This window comes from Nicotiana tomentosiformis, chromosome 5 (assembly GCF_000390325.3).
Source record: "Nicotiana tomentosiformis chromosome 5, ASM39032v3, whole genome shotgun sequence".
Classification (NCBI taxonomy): domain Eukaryota; kingdom Viridiplantae; phylum Streptophyta; class Magnoliopsida; order Solanales; family Solanaceae; genus Nicotiana; species Nicotiana tomentosiformis.
The window spans coordinates 17,781,945-17,800,486 of NC_090816.1; the positions used below are offsets into that span (position 1 = coordinate 17,781,945).

At 39.9% G+C, this 18,542-nt stretch overlaps 1 pseudogene; it reads left to right on the forward strand.

Annotated features, from left to right (window-relative positions):
- Window positions 1-351: 351 nt before the first annotated feature.
- LOC104103389 (tetrahydroberberine oxidase-like) lies at window positions 352-15,890 on the forward strand (annotated as a pseudogene).
- Window positions 15,891-18,542: the final 2,652 nt, after the last annotated feature.

The window sequence follows — 18,542 nt, forward strand, 5'->3', positions numbered from 1 at the left end:
AAAATTGTTTGGACAAGCTATATCACAGAAAAAAAAAAGAGATTTGTGCAATAATATACAGATTAAACTTGTTTTCCTACTCCTGTTTTTCTTTACAACTACGTAGTTTACATTTAAATTATCCATCAATTGCAAAATTGTCATTTTAAAAATATCATTTTCCTTTTGTTCTACATTTTTCCTAACAATTTCAAAGATTTGAACAATTTTAATCAAGATGGTTGAATAAGTCCATTTATCGGATACAACTTGAAAGAAACAAGTTGCATCAATCTTTCATGTGCCTAAAATTGAAAAAAGAATCAACCATAACATAGGTCCTATTAGCATTATAAATAGTGGTTCTTGCAATATTTTTTCTCAAAGTAATTAACATCAAAGAAAATGATGATCTATTGGTTTTCCTATCTTTCACTTCTTCTTTTATCATTATCTTTATGCACAGCTTCTGCTGATGCTCAGGAAAAGTTCCTTCAATGCTTATATGTTGGTAATAACCAAAAGATCTCCTTTTACCCTCAAAACAACAAATCTTACTCATCCATTTTGCAGTTCTTGTATACGGTTGAATCCGGGCCCACCCGATTCTACTATTTGACCGAGACCGAGAGGTTGCATCGAAGGACGACCTCGTAACGGAATAGACTAAATCACGAGGATAAGGTACCGAATTCAGAATCGAGGTAACTGTCTAGATCGAGGCTAGTAGCGATCAAAGTCAAATGAGACAGACATCGAGCAAGATCGAAGATAGCACAATAACAGAAAGGCGAGATATCTGTGACTGGTCTAGGATCATGGCGTAAATCTCGGAACTGATCAAATCAGAAACGGTTAATTAGCTAATCATGGGATTTTTTTCTGTAATTAGAATTATACCATAAGTGGAATTCCTCGAATATATATATATATATATATATATATATATATATATATATTAGTTCAGTATTACAGTAGAATACTATTACAATTACGAATTCATAAGGACAATTAACTTACAAAAATGTTTGCCTTATCATATTTTATTCTCATACTAGGCAATTGCCATCTATCTAAATGATAAGCTCCTTTAGCATTCCTGGGTAGATCTTGAAATGCAAAAAAGAATTCTGGCATCTTGTGTAGTAGTTGCATATTTTGCTAGACCATCAGCCACTTAATTGGCTTCTCTAAACAATACCTTATCTCAACATTAGCTTGAGATAAAATCTGCTTTGTTTCTAGTATTACAGCTTTGAACTTGCAGTTCTCCAATGTATTTTGAATCAATATTTTGGCAATAATTAGAGAATCAACCTCTAATATAATCTCCCTGAATCCTTGTTTGATGCACCATTCAGAACCATATTTAGCTGCATAGGCTTCAGCCATATTGTTGCTGCTGCACATTTTTGGGACTGCAAAAATCATAATTAAATTTCCGCCACAATCTCTAACAATTACACCCATACCCGCTAAGCCTGAAGAGTGAAGATAGCTTCCACGAGTGTTGATTTTCACTTTTCCTTCAGGAGGCAAATCCCAAAGGACTGCCAAGCTTTTAGGGACAGGCCTGAGCTTTTCAACTAATTCACAGATTTTAGGCCAAGACTGATCCCAATCACAACTAGGAAATGCCAATTTTAGAATTGTTCTAAGGATCCAAATAGCATTATGGTACAATTTGCTGTACACCACCTTTCTTTGATCCGCATATTTAGAAGAACTAATCCCTTTCTATAACTCTCGGCATATGACCAAGGGTGTAATTTCGAGTATCATTTTGTGCACATTGTTAACAGGCTTAGTACTAAACCACACTTGCAAGACCTCTCTAATAGGCCTTTTGTGATGTCTGAAACCCAGGGATCCACCAAAAAAATCCCACAGTTTTAGAGCCACTTCACTTTCAACAAATACATGTTGAAAAGTCTCACACTTGGGAGCAGTACAACAATGACATCTGGAAACCATTTGTTTCCCAAACTTATACACTAAATCATCAGTGGGAAGCTTCTTTTGCAACATTTTTAATGCCAAAAAGGATATTTCAAAAGGGATATTGTTATGCCAAACCTTCAGTATCAAATTACTATGTTGCCCATGAGTTATGCTTTTCTGATAAACAGATTTGGTGGAAAAGTTTCCGTCTGCAGTGTTTTCCCATATTGGATAGTCTTCATAGTCGTGCTTTCCTATTGGCAATATGCCAATATGATTCACTATGGTCAATGGGAGAGCATGAGTAAGCTTGGCCATATTCCATGTTCCCTATTTAATATAATCTGCCACTTGAATCTTGTGAGATCTAGCTGGACAAGGGTGTAGTTTGGCAAGTGCACCCTTACCAGTCCAGTTATCTCACCAAAAATTAGAGTTTCCTTTATTTATAATCCATAGGATATTCTTCTCATTTTGGTCCCTAACCTCCAATAGATGTTTCCAGGTGTGAGATCGTCCACTTCTCCATACTTTAGCAACAGGGTGTTTGTTGATGCAATATTTATTGATAATGAAGGTGCTCCAAATAATTTGGTTTGTTCTTAAATTCCACCACGTTTTAATGGCAAGAGTACTACTAATATCAACCAAGCTTATAATACCAGTGCCTCCCACTTCTTTTCCTTTACATAAATTGCTCCATGAGCTCTAGTGATACTTGCTCTTCTCATTGTCTGAGCCCCAAAAGAACTTCGCAAAATATTTTTTGATGAGGTTAAAGGTTCCTTTTGGTGGACTCAATTGCTGCAAGAGTATATGTGGGTATAGCCTGAAGCACATGCTTAATTAAAGTCATTCTCCCCCCATGAGATAACATTTTCCCTTGCCAACCACTTAACGTTTTTGCAATCTTTGATACAAGGCCATCAAAGTATTCTATCTTTTTTCTCCCAATGTAGATTGGACAACCCAGGTATACGAAAGGAAAGTTGTGATCCATGAAACCAATGACCTCTCTCATCCTGTTAATTCTAGAAGGAGATGTTTTAGGAGAGGTTAGGAAGAAACGTTTTTCTCTATTAACCTGTTGTCCAGAAGACTCCTCATACAATTGTATTTGCTTTAAGACAAGTTTAATAGACTTTCTTTTTCCCCCGCTGAATATAATAATATCATCTGTATAGGCAAGATGATTCACCTGGGGGCCTCTCTTGCTCATAAAGAAAGGAATAAAGTCACTGTTATGGTGAAGCTTGTTAAGCAGCCTAGATAGTACTTCTGCACAAATATTGAAACCTCGTGAGGAGGTGAAAAAACCTTTTCTTTCTCCATTAATAATAATAGAGTATCAAATATTAGAAATTAGCCTACTGATAATATCAATATAGTCATCTGAAAAGCCAAACTTACTTAGAACAGATCTGAGGAAACTCCAAGACATCCTGTGGTAAGCCTTAGCCATGTCAAGTTTAATAACCATGTTGCCTCCTCTATTGGTCTGAGCTATTCCATGGACAATTTCTTGAGCCAAATGGACATTGTCAGTAATGGATCTTCCCTTAACAAAGCCTGATTGATTATCTGAAATTATCTTTGGTAGAAAGGGGTTGAGCCTTCTTGACATAACTTTGGATATGATTTTTTGAGAGTAGTTACTGAGGCTAATAGGCCTCATTTCAGAGAAATTTCTAGGAGACTCCACTCTAGGAAAAGAAGCCTGGTTGTTCAACCCAGAAATTTAGGAATCTGAAGTAACTATGCTTGACATCTTGATCTGATTGGGCTTTTAAAAGCAAAGGCCTATGATCTGAGCATGTTCTTCCTAGATGTCTAACAATATTACTTTGAAATTTCTGATTCCACTGATCATTGTAAATGATTCTATCTAATTTTTCCTAATTCTCTTTATTGGCCTTCTATTGTTGCACCAAATATAGTTTGATCCTACATAACCAGCATCCATCAACCCACATTCATTCATGTAGGATATGAAGTCTAAGCTTTTATAGGCTCTATGAGGTTTTTCCCCCATTTCTTCTTCCGATTCCATAATTACATTAAAATCGCCTCCAACACACCATGCAGAATCTATATTGGAGCTTAGACTCTCCAGACTGGACCAGAGATCTACTATATAAAGGGGGGTCTAATCATTTGTAAAGAACATGGTTCACAGATATAAAGGCAATATAATTCTCTTTCTCTTTATACTATTGTTCATCAGCTTGTTATATTTTATTTGTTCTTGCATAAACCAGTTCAAGGGTATCCAAACTCGAGGGCTAAGTTCCATTATAACACTGGTTTACTCTACTTTATAGTTTATTTCTGTTATTAATCTTTATATTTATCAATTTGTATTAAGTAAAATCACGTGTCCTTAGAACCTCATTATAAGTTTAATTATTATCCATTTTAAGGGTAAACAGTTTGGCGCCCACTATGGGGCCAAGGATAATAGTGATTGCTCAATACTAATTTCGATAACACACACTGCTTTACACTTGTTCTCATAAGAATTTTTGTTTTTAGGATAAATATGTCAAACTCACAAGCAGCACCTACACATGGTGACAATGGCCTCGGATTTCACTGGAAAAATGACAATATAGCCGCCCCAGGAATCAAGGTGCCTTAGGCTGACCTCGAGGGAGCACCAACATGTCGCCCTAAATGCAAATTTTGGCATTGATCCCGAAGGTAGTGTACATAGAGAAGTTCGATCAGATGGTCGAGGTACGCAGGGCGGAGAAGATGATGGAGTTAGCCTCCAATTGATATTCAAAATGTTACAGGCTCAACAAGCCTCTATAGCACAACTACAAAATCAACACCGAACACCGAGTAGGATCAAACCAGAAGTCGTCCACAGGACCGAGCCTATGCCAGAAAGGTCGAACGCCAACGAATCGGGGACTGACCCCGCCATTATGAAAATGCTCAAGGAGCTTACTAAAAAGATTGAATCGGAATAAAATAAAATCGAGGCAAATGACAAGAAAGTAGAGACATACAACTCCTGCGTTGACTAAATACCGGGGGCTCCGCCGATTCTAAATGGTGTGAATTCAAAGAAATTCGTACAGAAGCCTTTCCCTCCAAGTGCGGTTCCGAAACCCATTCCGAAGAAATTCTGAATGTCAGAAATTCCTAAGTATAATGGGACTACCGACCCTAATGAGCATGTAACTTCTTATATATGCGCAATAAAAGGGAATGGCTTGGAAGACGATGAGATTGAATTTATTTTACTAAACAAATTTGGAGAAACCTTGTCGAAAGGAGCAATGATATGGTACCATAATTTGCCGCCTAATTCCATCAATTTCTTCGCCATGCTTGCAGACTTCTTCGTAAAGGCACATGCCGTAGCAATAAAGGTTGCAACTAGGAAGTCGAACCTCTTCAAAGTGAAACAAAAAGACAACGAAATGTTGAGGGAATTCGTATCTCGGTTCCATATGGAATGCATGAAACTACCACTAGTCACAGACGTTTGGGCTATTCAAGCCTTTACTCAGGGATTGAACGAACGAAGTTCAGTGGCATCACGACATCTAAAGAAGAATTTAATTGAATATCTAGTGGTAACCTGGGCCGATGTACATAATCGGTACCAGTCAAAGATCAGGGTCGAGGATGATCAATTGGGGACCCCTTCCAATTCCGTTTACCCAAACAGGCCCGTCGGCAGAACTCAAAGGGATATCGACAGAGAACCCCGGTCGAACAAAGATCGGTATCAACCATACAACGCAGATCATAGAAACAACGGCCCATGATGCAATTCCGTCTGAAATGATAAACATGTCAATCCCACAGAAATACTACGATTATCAGAATACAACTTCATCATCGACACATCAGGTATTGTGTCATCCATTGGGAGAATCAAAGATACTAGATGGCCCAGACCCCTACAAACCGATCCATCCCAAAGAAACCCCAATCAAATATGCAAATACCATGGTACACATGGTCATAAAATCGAAGACTGCAGAACACTAAGGGAGGAGGTGGCCTGTCTAATTCAACGAGGGTCGCCTTCGAGAATTCTTGAGCGACCGAGCTAAAACCCATTTCAGAGACAACGATGTAAACAGGAAAAACGAGCAGGAAGAGCCACAACACGTGATTCACATGATCGTTGGTGGGGTTGATATTCCACAAGGGCCCATGTTCAAACGCAATAAAGTATCAATCACCAGGAAAAAACGAACTCGAGACTATGTGCCAAAAGGCACTTTATCATTCAATGATGAGGAAGCAGAAGGGATCTCACAACCCCACAATGATGCTTTGGTAATCTCTATCCTTATGAATAGAATTCAGGTTAAATGTGTTTTGAATTTTTGATTGATCTAGGAAGCTCGGCCAATATTATTCGATCGAGGGTCGTAGAGCAGCTAGGCCTACAAGATCAAATTGTACCCGCAGCTCGGATTCTCAATGGCTTCAACATGGCGAGTGAAATAACTAAAGACGAAATCATCCTACCAGTAAATGTAGCCGGAACTATTCAAGAAACAATGTTCCATGTGATCGAGGGTGATATGAGAGACAACGCACTGCTCGAAAGACCCTGGATTCACAACATGAAGGCGGTCCCCTCAACCCATCACCAGATACTGAAGTTCCCAACACCGGATGGAGTAAAAATGGTGTATGGGGAACAAAATGCTGCCAAAGAGATGTTTGCGGTCGACGAAGTAATATCAGTATCGACGCTTTCGTCAAAAAAGGGATCAGAGTCTAAAGGAAAACAGGAAGCTAAATAGCAACCACAAGCACCAGCCTCAACTCAGCCAGAAAAGCAGGGAACGGACGAGGACAGTGACTACTGGATCCCTCGATCCTTCATAACCCTCGAGGATTCCGATGCCACCAAATCGATAGTCGAAGAGCTGGAGCAAGTCATACTGATCGAGCATCTACCCGATCGAAAGGTATACCTGGGTACGGGGTTAACCCCCGAGCTTAGGGAAAAACTCAATAAATTTCTTATCAATAATATGGATTGTTTTGCTTGGTCACACCTAGATATAATAGGGATCCCACCAGAGATCACTACACATCGACTGAGCTTGGACCCGAACTTCCGCCCGGTAAAACAAAAGAGAAGGCCCCAGTCCGAGGTAAAATATGCATTCATCAAGGACGAGATAGACAAACTTCTCAAAATAAGATCCATTCAGGAAGTAAAATATCCCGAATGGTTAGAAAACGTAGTCGTAGTCCCTAAAAAGGGAAATAAACTTAGAATGTGCGTATATTATAAAGATTAAACAAAGCATGTCCTAAAGACTCTTTTCCTCTGTAGAATATCGATCGCATGATCGATGCCACGGCCGACCACGAGATCCTTAGTTTTCTCGATGCCTACTCCAGGTACAATCAAATACAAATGAACCCAGAGGATCAGTAAAAGACTTCGTTCATCACTAAGTACGACACCTATTGTTATAATGCAATGCCGTTTGGACTAAACAATGCTGGTGCCACTTATCAACACTTAGTAAATCGAATGTTCGAAGAACAAATAGGTAAATCAATGGAGGTTTATATTGACGATATGCTAGTTAAGTCCCTGCAAGCAGAGGACCATTTGACACATTTACAGGAGACCTTCGATATACTAAAGAAACACTACATGAAACTCAACCCGGAGAAATGTGCATTAGGGGTCGACTCTGGCAAGTTTCGCGGATTTATGGTATCAAATAGGGGGATCGAAATCAACCCTGATAAGATCAATGCAATCAAAGACATCACAGTTGTGGACAATGTTAAGGTCGTACAAAGATTAACAGGGCGCATAGCCGCCCTAGGCTGATTCATCTCGAGGTCTTCGGATAGAAGTCGCAACTTCTTCTCACTGCTAAAAAAGAAGAACAATTTTTCATGGACCACAGAATATCAACAAGTATTGGAAGAATTAAAGCAGTAACTCTCGAGCCCGCCACTGCTTCATACTCCGAAAACGGACGAGCAACTCTAATTATACTTAGCCGTCTCGAAAATCGCAGTAAGTGGGGTCCTAGTTCGAGAAGAGCAAGGTACACAATTTCCTGTTTACTATGTTAGTCGAACTTTAGGTAAGGCCAAGACCCGGTACCCACACTTAGAAAAATTAGCGTTTTCCCTAATAAGCGCCTATAGGAAATTAAAACCATATTTTCAGTGTCACCTGATCTGTGTGGTGACTACTTATCCCCTTCGCAATATTTCGTATAAGCCCGAACTTTCGGGCCGATTTGCCAAATGGGTCGTCGAGATAAATGGGTACGATATCGAGTATCGACCCCGAACGGCCATCAAGTCACAAATCTTAGCAGACTTCGTGGCCGACTTTATGCCAGCCCTCGTACCTGAGGTCGAAAAGGAACTATTATTAAATTCGGGTACATCATCAGGGGTGTGGACCCTCTTCACAGACGGCGCTTCGAGCATGAAGGGGTCCGGGCTAGGCATCGTTTTGAAGTCACCCACGGGTAATACAATTAGACAAGCTATCAAAACTTCTAAGTTAACTAACAATGAGGCCGAGTATGAGGCCATGATTGCAGGTCTCGAGCTAGCAAAAGGTTTGGGAGCAGAGGTCATCGAGGCCAAATGTGACTCCCTGCTTGTGGTAAACCAATGCAATAAAACGTTCGAGGTTCGAGAAGATCAAATGCAGAGGTACTTGGACAAACTACAGGTGACTCTACATTGGTTTAAAGAATGGACCCTATAGCATGTTCCTCGAGAACAAAACAGCGAGGTCGATGCCCTTGCAAATTTGGGGTCATCAGTCAAAGACAACGAGGTTATCTCTGGGACTGTGGTACAACTTTCAAGGTCAGTAATCGAAGAAGGCCATGCCGAAATCAACTCCACAAGTTTGACCTGGGATTGGAGGAACAAATATATCGAGTACCTAAAGAACGGGAAGCTTGTATCGGATTCTAAGGAATTGAGGATTCTACGTACGAAGGTCGCATGATTCACATTGGTCGGAGGTGGAACACTTTATAGAAGGATGTTCGATGGACCATTGGAAATATATTTGGTACTATGAGATACCGACTACGTCCTATGAGAAATCCACGAGGGCACCTACGAAAATCATTTCAGTGCCGAATCATTGGTTCACAAAGTCATCAAAGCAGGATACTATTGGGCTGATATAGAAAAGGATACAAAAGAGTTTGTTCGAAGTCCGAAAAATGTCAAAGGTATGCACCGATGATTCACCAACCCGGAGAGAAACTCCACGCAGTCTTATCCCCATGGCCATTCATGAAATGGGGAATGGATATCATCGGCCCTCTACCATCAGCCCCAGGTAAAGCTAAATTTATTTTGTTTATGACTTACTATTTCTATAAGTGGGTTGAAGCACATGCTTTCGAGAAAATTAGAGAGAAAGAAGTTATAGGCTTCATCTGGGACCACATTATATGCCGATTCGGCATGCATGCCGAGATCGTATGCGATAATGGAAAGCAATTCGTCTATAGCAAAGTGACAAAGTTTCTCGAAGATCACAAAATAAAAAGGATCCTGCCAACACTGTATCATCCTAGTAGGAACAGACAGGCCAAATCGACAAACAAGATCATCATTCAAAATCTAAAGAAAAGATTGAATGATGCAAAGGGAAAATGGAGAGAAATATTCCCCGAAGTCCTTTGGGCATATCGAACAACGTCAAAATCAAGTACGGGGGAAACACCATTCTCTTTAGTATATGGCGTCGAAGCTCTGAGGCTATGAATACAAGCCTTAAATTGCTAGATGTAAAACGGGAAGCCGCCCTCGTTCGAATGGCCGCACAGAAACATCGGATCGAAAGGTACTACAATCGAAGAGCCAATCTTCGACACTTTAAAATCGGGGACTTGGTTCTGAAGAAGGTCACCCTCAATACTTGAGACCCAAACAAAGGAAAACTTGGCCCGAAATGGGAAGGACCGTATCAGGTCCTCGATATCATCGGAAAGGGATCCTACAAACTTGGCACGATGAACGCTGAACAATTACCAAACAATTTGAACATATCACTCCCCAAACAATATTACTGCTAAGGTACGACCTTCTCCATTTTCGTTTATATTTTATACTAAACATTTGTAGGTGTTTGTTCGAAGACACCAAAGGATTCTTCAAACACAAACTCCTTAGGTTTGAAATCACGCGATGCACTCTTTTTCCCTTGGACCAGTTTTTGTCCCAAATAGGTTTTTTCGGTGAGGGTTTTACTGAAGCAACCATTGTTCGTGCTAACTTAGAGCAATTCAACAGTATCCGAGGCTCCTTTACAATCAACCTCGAATATTGGGGGGCATCACCCTCAGATAGTTACAAGAAAAATAATTCGTGTTGGCAGGGTCTCGAAAGGCAAATTTTGTAAAGGACCGAACGGTCAAATTAACCGTGTCCATGTAGATTACTCAAGCCCCAATAGCAAAACATGTACGCATGTATAATCTATTGAAAGAAGTATTTTTCCTTACCAGATGCTTTATGCCCTAGAGAAATTTATACTTTACAATTTCATACTTATGATCTATCATGGAAACTGGATTAAGGGGCGATCACAATTGAAGTTCAAACAATTTACTCTATACTCGGGGACTACCGTCCAAAAAATTAACATGATCGAATTACTAAACCTCGAAATTGTAAGACCTTAAAATGACAATCCCTGATTTTATAGGCCATGGCCACCCCACTCGGGGACTGACACTTCAAACGAGTTCGAAGTATAGCAGGGAAACAAGCCTAAGGGGAAAATCCAAAACTTAAGGCTACTACCAAATTAACACAGTTTGGAGACGTCCGAATTCCGTTATAAAAAAGGCCTTCAAATATTCTCGTAAACCAGTTAAAAAAGGCAACCCTCGGCTGAACTAGTAAGGGTGTCGATAATATCGACCCTCGAAAAACCCTAAGGGGTATCAAATTGTTCGAACTCTCGGACAATTTGTGCTAAGACATAACAAAGCAAAGGATTTCGATAACACCAATCCTCGAAAAACCTATTGGGTACAAATTTTATCACCAATACTCGAAAAAACTAATGGGTAAATTTTTTTATGATTAATGTTTTCAAGCCGAAAAAGGGGAAAAGCCATTCTTTTGAGGCCATATCGTCCTAATTCAAGAACCTAAGGGCCATTTTATTTTTTGAGTTCGAGAAATCATCCTTACTCAACTACACTGTCCGACTTCGGTCTATTTGCCTAAAGTCCCAAACTTGTGAGCAAGATCTCCATAAGGTATGAAGGCATGAAAGAAATAGAATTTTCATGAGGCAGGAAATATAATAAAAACAAGTCAAAAAGAAAAAGATCTTTTATATATACGAAGATATTTACAAGGACCGATCAAGGTCCCGCATAAAAAATCAAAAAAGAAAAAGCCTAAGATTCCTAATTTTCCTCAGGGGCAGCTTCTTCTCCATCGAGGTCCTCCCCATTCTCGGAACCGCTCTTGCTGCCATCATCATCATCATCAACGGAAGAGGCCAACGCTCCAGCATCAGCTTCATGCTCTCTAGCCTTTATTATCTCGTCGATAAAATCGAAACCTCGAGCGTGGAAGATTGAAATATCAGCCACCGTTCTCGAATCGAGCCCATGAGATTTTAAGATTTTCATTACCTGCTCGATCAGGTCGGTCTGATCTTGGTGAGCCTTAGCCAACTCGGCTTGGAGGTCCTTGATCTCCTCTTCTTTTTGTCCACTAAGAAGTTTAAGGGCATTCCTCTCCTCCGTGAGCCCTTATAGGTCGGCCTCACATCGGCTCAGCTCTGCTCGGGACTTTGAAAATGCCTCTTTATGGAGTGCCAAAGCCTATACGAAAAAAAGAGAGGAAATTAGACAGGAAGAGAAGATAAAAACTAAGTATGATATCGACAAAGGGAGTTGAGACTCACCCGAATCAAGGCTTGTTGAGCCTCATCAAAGAGACTCGATGCTTCTTCCAGGTCGGTGGTAACCTCGACCCCGATAAAGTAACCACGGAAGGGGTCCTCCCCTCCATGGGCCCCGTCTTACTTCTGGAGTCCTCGTAGCTTGGGCCTCCCAATTTGCCTCCTTGGAAAACACAGGGAAAATCGACGAGTCTCCAATATCTATTGCCCCAAGTGAGCCACTTGGGGCGTTCTCCCCGGTGCGGAAGGCCTCAGAGCCGGCCTCTTCAGACATACCCGCCTTTTGCTCATCTCGGCAGGAGGCATCTTCGATCTTCGACGATTCAGGGACTTTGCCATAGCCCTTTTCCAAGACCCCCTCAGATCGAAGTGGAATCTCCTCAACCACCACCGACTCAGCGGCCTTTGGGGCCTCGATGGTTTTCTTTACTCGGGCCACCAGTTCTGAGACATCGTCATCATCTTCTTCTTCTTCCTCCCTTAGCTATTGAATCACATCCGCAGGCAGGGAAACGGTGTCTTTCTTCGGCTTACGAACCAGATTCTTCTTATGCTTTGGATCCTTGGAGGATGAGGTCATTTTCCTCTTCTTATCCTTCGCCGTCTTCTGAACCGGGGTCGAAGTCTCCTCCTCACCAGATGGGGGCCTCCTGACCGCATCCTTGCCCAGGCCTGTACACGAGAGAGTTGAATAAGTAGAAGAACGACATCTTAATCAAATCATCAAATACACAAAAAGTGGGCTTACCATGATTCGTTCCCTCCTATCGGCCCTTTGCTAAATCACGCCAAGAGTGCTCGGCGTATGTAGAGGTCGAGGCCAGGTTTCGAACCCAGCTCTCGAGGTCAAGAATCGCATGGGGAATCCAAGCGACCGCTACATCATGGAAAAAGACATCAATGAGAAAAGACAAAGGACGAGATAATAGATGGAAGCTAAAAGTGAGACGGTACTTACGATTTATGTTCCATTTCTCAGAAAATGGCATCTTCTCGGCTGGGATTAGGTCGGAAGTCCTCACTCGAACAACCCGCCCATACAGCCTTGATCATTTTCCTCGTCTACGCTCGAGAACAACAGTTTGGTAGCCCGACGTTGGAGTTTTATTAACCTGCCTCGATAGAGGCGGGGGCTATACAATCTGATAAGGTGATCGAGGGTGAAAGGAAGCCCCTCAACTTTGCTCCTGAAGAATCGAAGCAGAATAACAATTCGCTAAAAGGAAGGATGGATTTGTCCTAGGGTTACTTGATATTGACGGCAAAAATCAATGATGACGGGGCTTAGGGGGGCCATCTTGAAAGGGTAAGTGTAGATACTTAGAAACCCTTCCACATGAGTGGTGATGTCTTCTTTGGGGGTCGGGACCACCACCTCTTTGCCCTTCCAGTTGCAGTCTTTCTTTACCTGCTTAAGGTATCTCTCAGTTATCGAGCATATATACCTCGATATTGGCTCGCATCGACCAAGAATCGATGAGGCTTTATCGATCTTAAAATCGGAGTTTAGCGCGTACCCCCCAGGAATACATTCCTCAAGACGGGGTTCCACCGGCGATTTTCCGCTGGCCGGTTAAGAAGATGAAATAGCTTCTTTTTTGTAGTATCGTTTTTGATGTTTTTGCCATTTTGTGTGAGTTTGAAGAAGAGGGAGATAATAGAACTTGACGTTTGAGAAAGGATTAACAGCAAAACCTGAAGATTTGTAGAAGGGAAGAACTTAAGAGATATAAAAGCTTTGGAGATTAGAAGGAACTGAATGTAAAGTTTGAATTAATGTGAAAAAGGTCTATTTATTGGATTCACGGCAACGGTACAAAGGCACTAGTGGCCGACAGCCAACTGACACCCATTAATGACTTGGGAAACTGTACCGACGAGACGTTTCGGTCACTTCCGTCACTTACATCACGAGGATGACGTCATGACAGGTCGAGATAGAGAATCGAAGGCTTAATTTGTTTTCTTGTCACTACACTCCAAAAAACGAGGGGACTATCTGTATACGGTTGAATCCGAGCCCACCCGATTCTACTATTTGACCGAGACCGGGAGGTTACATCGAAGGACGGCCTCATAACGGAATAGACTAAATCACAAGGATAAGGTACCGTGTTCAGAATCGAGATACCTGTCAAATCGAGGCTAGTAGCGATCGAAGCCAAATGAGACAGACATCGAGCAAGATCAAAGATAGCACAATAACAGAAAGGCGAGATATCCGTGACTGGTCTAGGATCATGACGTAAATCTCGGAACGGATTCAATCAGAAATGGTTAATTAGCTAATCATGAGATTTCCTTCTGTAATTAGAATTATACCATAAGTGGAATTACTCTACTATATAAATGGGGATTCTAATCATTTGTAAAGAACATGGTTCACAGATATAAAGGCAATATAATTCTCTTTCTCGTTTATACTATTGTTTATCAGCTCGTTATATTTTAATTGTTCTTGCATCAATCAGTTCAAGGGTATCCAAACTCGAGGGCTGAGTTTCATTCTAACACTGATTTGCTTTACTTTATAGTTTATTTCTATTATTAATTTTCATATTTATCAATTGGTATTAAGTGAAATCACGTGTCCTTAGGACCTCATTATAAGTTTAATTGTTATCCAATTTTAAGGGTAAACAATTCTCTATACAGAACCTGAAGTTAAATTCGACGGAAATCCCAAAACCCCTTGTAATTGTGACCCCAGTAAGTAAACATGAAATCTGACAAGTCATTCTATGTGCTAAGGAAACTAGCATGCACGTTAGGGTTCGTAGTGGAGGGCATGACCCTGAAGGCCTTTCTTATGTATCTGACGTTCCATTCGTCTTAATTGATCTCATAAACTTTCGAAACACCACTATTATTGTTGAGGAAAAAAGTGCCTGGGTTGATACTGGATCCAGTATTGGCAAACTCTATCATAAAATCGCTGAAAAAAGTAAAACCTTAGGGTTTTCTACAGCAGTCTATCCGATAGTTGGTGCAGGTGGTGTATTCAGTGGAGGTGGCACTGGGGTTATGATTAGAAAATATTGTCTCGCAGCAGATAATATTGTAGATGCACGTTTAATGGACGTGAATGGAAAAATTCTAGGGAGTCAATGAGGAAAGATCTATTTTGGGCTATAAGAGGAGGTGGAGGCAATACCTTTGGAGTTGTTCTTGCATGGAAAATCAAATTGGTAGACGTTCCAGAAAAGGTAATAGTCTTCACCATTGACAAAACTTTGGAACAAAATGCAACAAAACTTATTCATAAATGGCAATATGTCTCACCAAAGTTCCATCAAGATTTGTTCATTAGAGTTGTGATTCGCAAAAACAAACAAAGTGCCCTCGTAGCTTCATTCTACTCCATATTCCTAGGTGGAAATGGAGTTGACCAATTTCTTGGTATAATGCAAGAAAGCTTCCCTGAATTAGGATTAAAAAGAGAAGATTGCATTGAGATGAGCTGGATTGAGTCTACTTTATATTTTGCAGGATACTCAAGAGGAGAATCCCTTGATGTTCTACTAAAAAGGGGTCAATCTTTTGGATATTACTTTAAGGTAAAATCAGACTTCGTACAAAAGCCAATCTCATAAAGAGAACTAGAAGGGATATGGGACTTATTCAAAGAAGATAAAGATGCAAAATGTTCCTAAATTCCATATGGTGGAAAAATGGATGAGATTTCAGAGAATGAAATTCCATACCCACATAGAGCTGGAAATTTATATGAAATACAATATGGTGTGATTTGGTTTGACAAAGTAGAAGAAGAAGCAGAAAGGCACATAAATAGGATAAGAAAGCTTTATGAATACATGACTCCTTTAGTTTCGAAATTTCCAAGAGATGCTTATGTGAATTATAGGGATCTTGATATTGGGGCCAACAACATAAATAGAAACACAAGCACACAAGCTATGAACAAGCTAAAGCTTGGGGTTATAAGTATTTTTAAAATAACTTTGATAGATTGGTTAAAGTGAAGACTAAAGTGGATCCTTCAAACTTCTTTAGAAATGAACAAAGCATTCCACCCTTTGAAGAGAAGTGAATGAAGTATTTGGTGGAAGGAAATATCAAATAAAAGACAAATAATCTTATTAAATAATTTGGTATTTTTTTATACCGTGTTTACTTGGCATCTTGTTTGTGGTATAAGTAATATCAGTATAATATTTATGTTGCAATTTTCGGTGTTATGCATATCGGTACAAGAAGTTTGACTCATTCATGAAAGGTCAAACTTACACAAAGACATATTTCGATTCATGTGTATACTTTAAAAGATTTTCTAACAACAACTTTATTATTTTGTTGTTGTATGTGGATAACATGTTAATTGTAGGAAAAAATAAGGGGCTGATCGCAAAGTTGAAGGGAGATTTGTCCAAGTCATTTGATATGAAGGACTTGGGCCTAGCACAACAAATTTTGGGTATAAAGATAGTTCGAGAGCGAACAAGCAGAAAGTTGTGGCTGTCTCAGGAGAAGTACATTGAACGTGTACTGGAACGCTTCAACATGAAGAATGCCAAGCCAGTCAACACACCTCTTGCTAGTCATCTGAAGTTAAACAAGAAGATGTGTCCTACAACAATGGAGGAAAAGAAAATCATGACCAAAGTTCTTTATTCCTCCGCCGTCGGAAGTTTGATGTATTCAATGGTATGCACTAGACCTGATATATTGCTCACGTTATTGGTGTTGTAAGCGGATTTCTTGAAAATTCTGGAAAAGAACACTGGGAAGCAGTCAAGTGGATACTCAGGTACCTAAGAGGTACCACGAGAGATTGTTTGTGCTTTGGAGGATGTGATCCAATCTTGAAGAGCTATACAGATGCCGATATGGCAGGTGACATTGATAATAGAAAATTTACTACTGGATATTTGTTTACATTTTCAGGGGGAGCTATATCATGACAGTCAAGGTTACAGAAGTGTGTCACACTCTCTACAACTGAAGCAGAGTATATTGCCGCTATTGAAGCTGGCAAAGAGATGATATGGTTGAAATAGTTTCTTCAAGAGCTTGGCTTGCATCAAAAGGAGTATGTCGTCTATTGTGACAGTCAAAGTGCAATAGACTTTAGCAAGAACTCCATGTACCATGCAAGGACCAAACACATCGACATGAGATATCACTGGATTCGAGAAAGGATAGAGGATGGATCTATGCAGGTCAAGAAGATCCATACAAGTGAGAATCCTTCGGATATGCTGACCAAGGTAGTACCAAGAGACAAGTTTGAGCTATGCAAAGAACTTGTCGGCATGCACTGAAACTAGAATCTCTGGTGTTACCTCATTCAGGTGAATGGGACTGGAGTGGGAGATTTGTGGGGGTTCATTCCATGATTTAAGGCCTTTGATAAAGACTTCTAAGTCTTTTTCTTTGAATTGGCAGCCACTGTTTCTGAATTGTCAACATTGAAGGAAAATGTCAAATATACTAGGCGTGAGAGAGTGAGGCTCCACCTATAAAAGGAGAGCTTCAACGCTCATCTCTATACACCAATCTCAGAGGAAAAATATATCTGAGACTTAGAAAGAAAGAGTGAGGTTCCACAGACAGGTTATAAGAAAATAGTCTGTGAGAAAAATAGAGAGTGAGCGATATTATAGTGATGTGGTAATATCGAAAGAGAATTAGAGTATTTGTTTTGAGTGTTGTAGTGGTCTTTGGAGTATTTTACTCGGACCTACAAAATGTAAAATTCCTTGCTATAGTGATATCAGTTGCTCCTCTCGGGGCCGTGGTTTTTTTTTTTTATTCAAAAGTGTTTTTCACGTAAAATCTTGGTATCGTTGTTACTCTTTTATTTTTGTTAATTACCGTATCTCGGTGCTACGTTATTATTCAGTTTTTATTACCGTGAATATTATTTCTGAAGGGGATTTATTCCCGACATTAATAACTCACCCACGACCGAGAAGTTCTAGCTTGACCCAAAATTATTCTATCTTCTTTCTCATCTCACGCTATGGATTCCCTCTCCTTTCAAATAGAAAATTTTTCCAATAACAATTTCCTATATTTCAGTGTTTGCTCCAGAGCTATTATTTCCATAGTTGCTCTCATTAATTTCTTCCTCAACTTATGCAAAGCCAAACGAAAAATAGTTTTACCCAGCAAAATAGATTCCAAGGTCCTTCACCAGTGGCTTCGTTTCTCACATCTCATTATCTCTCCCAACAATGGTCCTTTACCATCGAAAACTTCTATTGAAGTAGAGGAGATTTTGGGTCTTCTCGGGAAAGGGTATACGGAGAAAATGATGAAAGAAGAAGAGAAGAAACGATATATATTTTTTTTTTTAAGAATTAACCTAAATAACTGCTCACATAATCTCTTAAATTAAAAATAGCCGGCGGATATATAATATATGTATAACTCATATATAATATGTATATAACCAAATATAATCTACGTATACCGGCTAGAAAAAAATAATAGTAAATATGACCGCTATTTGTGTAACAATCTCAAAAAAATTAGAAATAAAAAAGGCCCACTTGTAATTAGTTGCTAATACCCAATTGAAAAATGACATGTACATAGTGTAGCTCGTTAGTGATGTTTTATTCATTCTTTATGCGCGTCTAGCTGGGTATAACTATTTTTCGATCCGGCTAAAATTTTTGGGCCGTTGATGAGTTATTAAATAGATATGGGTGAGATTTTAGGCAGAGCCAATAAAACA